This window comes from Myodes glareolus, chromosome 5 (assembly GCF_982192425.1).
Source record: "Myodes glareolus chromosome 5, mMyoGla1.1, whole genome shotgun sequence".
Classification (NCBI taxonomy): domain Eukaryota; kingdom Metazoa; phylum Chordata; class Mammalia; order Rodentia; family Cricetidae; genus Myodes; species Myodes glareolus.
Window position 1 is genome coordinate 111,151,603 of NC_142030.1, and position 3,542 is coordinate 111,155,144.

Sequence of the window (3,542 nt, forward strand, 5' to 3'; positions counted from 1 at the left end):
CAGACACAGAAGAAATTCAGAGAATCATTAGATCTTACTATGAAAGTTTATATGCCACAAAGTTGGAAAATGTAAAAGAAATGGACATTTTTTTAGATAAGTACCATATACCAAAGTTGAACCAAGAACAGGTGAACAATCTAAATAGACCTGTTAGTCGCGAAGAATTAGAAGCTGTTATCAAAAATCTCCCTACCAAAAAAAGCCCAGGACCAGATGGTTTCAATGCAGAATTCTACCAGAACTTCCAGGAAGAGCTAATACCTATACTCCTTAATGTATTCCGCAATATAGAAACAGAAGAGTCATTGCCTAACTCCTTTTATGAAGCTACAGTTACCCTAATACCAAAACCACACAAAGACACAACCAAGAAAGAGAATTACAGGCCAATCTCACTCATGAACATCGACGCGAAAATTCTCAATAAAATACTGGCAAACCGAATCCAAGAGCACATTAGAAAAATTATCCATTATGATCAAGTCGGCTTCATTCCAGAGATGCAAGGCTGGTTCAACATACGCAAATCTATCAATGTAATCCATCATATAAATAAACTGAAAGAAAAAAACCATATGATCATCTCACTAGATGCTGAAAAAGCATTTGACAAAATTCAACACCCATTTATGATAAAGGTGTTGGAGAGACTGGGGATACAAGGATCATACCTAAATATAATAAAAGCAATATACAGCAAGCCGACAGCTAACATCAAACTGAATGGAGAGAAACTAAAAGCCTTTCCACTAAAATCAGGAACGCGACAAGGCTGTCCACTCTCTCCATACCTCTTCAATATAGTGCTTGAAGTTCTAGCAATAGCAATAAGACAACATAAGGAGATCAAGGGGATTCGTATTGGAAAGGATGAAGTTAAACTTTCGTTATTTGCTGACGATATGATAGTTTACGTAAGTGACCTCAAAAACTCTACCAAAGAACTCCTACAGCTGATAAACACCTTTAGTAACGTGCCAGGATACAAGATCAACTCCAAAAAATCAGTGGCCCTCCTATACACAAAGGATAAAGAAGCAGAGAGTGAAATCAGAGAAGCATCACCTTTCATGATAGCCACAAACACCATAAAATATCTTGGGGTTACTCTAACCAAGGACGTGAAAGACCTATTTGACAAAAACTTTAAGTCTTTGAAGAAAGAAATTGAGGAGGATACCAGAAAATGGAAAGACCTCCCCTGCTCTTGGATTGGGAGAATCAACATAGTAAAAATGGCAATTCTACCAAAAGCAATCTATAGATTCAATGCAATCCCCATCAAAATCCCATCAAACTTCTTCACAGACCTTGAGAGAACAATAATCAAGTTTATATGGCAAAACAAAAAACCCAGGATAGCCAAAACAATCTTATACAATAAAAGAACTTCTCGAGGCATTACCATCCCTGACTTCAAACTCTATTATAGAGCTACAGTATTGAAAACAGCTTGGTATTGGCATAAGAACAGAGAAGTCGACCTATGGAATCAAATAGAAGTCCCAGATATTAACCCACAAACTTATGAACACATAATTTTTGACAAGGGAGCTAAAGGTATACAATGGAAGAAGGAAAGCATCTTTAACAAATGGTGCTGGCATAACTGGATGTCAACCTGTAAAAAAATGAAAGTAGATCCATATCTATCACCATGCACAAAAATCAAGTCCAAATGGATTAAAGACATCAACATTAATCCATCGACTTTGAACCTGATAGAAGAGAAAGTGGGAAGTAGTCTACAAGATATAGGCACAGGAGGCCTCTTCCTAAGTAGGACCCCAGCAGCACAGACAATAAGAGAAACAATGAATAAATGGGATCTACTGAAACTGAGAAGCTTCTGTAAAGCAAAGGACACTGTCAGTAGGACAAAAAGGCTGCCTTCTGACTGGGAGAAGATCTTCACCAACCCCTCATCAGACAAAGGTCTGATCTCCAAAATATACAAAGAACTCAAGAAACTAGGCACTAAAACTCTAATTAACCCAATTAAAAAATGGGGGTACTGAACTGAACAGAGAATTCACAACAGATGAACTTCGAATGGCCAGAAGACACTTAAGGTCATGCTCAACCTCCTTAGCGATCAGGGAAATGCAAATCAAAACCACTTTGAGATACCATCTTACACCTGTCAGAATAGCTAAAGTCAAAAACACCAATGATAGCCTATGCTGGAGAGGATGTAGAATGAGGGGAACACTCATCCATTGTTGGTGGGAATGCAAACTCGTGCAGCCACTGTGGAAATCAGTGTGGCGGTTTCTCAGGAAACTGGGAGTCAACCTCCCTCAGGACCCAGCAATTCCACTCTTGGGAATATACCCTAAAGACTCCCTAACATACTACAAAAGCATTTGTTCTACTATGTTCATAGCTGCACTATTTGTAATAGCCAGAACCTGGAAACAGCCTAGGTGCCCCTCAATAGAAGAATGGTTAAAAAAGGTGTGGAACATATACACATTAGAGTTTTACTCAGCGGTAAAAAACAATGACATCTTGAATTTTGCATGCAAATGGATGGAAATAGAAAAGGCTTTACTGAGTGAGGTAAGCCAGACCCAAAAAGAGGAACAAGGTATGTATTCACTCATAAGTGGATTCTAACCATAATTAAAGGTCTTTGAGCCTATTATTCGTGATCCTAGAGAAGCTAAATAAGAAGATGAACCTGATGAAGATTATTTAGCTATCCACCAGGAGGTAGGAAATAGACAAGAGTCCCAGGTAACCTCGGGTGCATGGGGTGGTGGGAGGGTTGATGGAAGGGGAGAATGTTAGAGAGAAGGGAGTAGGGGAGGAACGGGGAAAGCTCGGTGGCCTGGGATGGGGGGGGGGGAGGGAGGAAGGATGAATATGGGATCAGGGAAGAATATATTTCAAGTAAGGGAGTCATTTTAGGGTTTACAGGAGACTTGATTATATATGGGATCCCAGGTCCAAGGAGAGATCCCCCAGATTGTTCTCTGGACAGAGGAGAGGGTGCCTGAATCGGCCGTGGCCCATAACCGTACTGATGTATATTTTGCTTATCACCATAGATCCTTCATCTGGCGAAGGACGGGGATACAGTCGGAGACCCACATTGGAGCACCGGACTGAGCCCCCCGAGGTCCAAATGAGGAGCAGAAGGAGGAAGAACATGAAAAACGAAATCAGTACTGCGAGGGATGCTATCACCCACTGATACAAGGGAACGGATCTAATGAGAGTTTACCAAGGCCAGTTGGACCGGGACTGAACGAGGACGTGATCTAACCAGATTCTCGGAATTTGGCCGGATTCTCTGACTGTGGCTGGCCCGAAGTCTTTCTGAAAAGCCATTGACTATGATACTGGGACCTGTTTCCTCTGCATATACTGGATTTTGGGGATCCAGTCTGTTTGCACACTCACCTTCCTGGACCTGGAGGGAGGGGGAAGGAACTGGAACTTCCCACAGGGCAGGAAACCCTGACTACCCTAAGGGACGAAGAGGGAGGAGGAGAGGGAGTGGGGGGAGTGGGAGGGTGTTGGGAAGAGGGGCG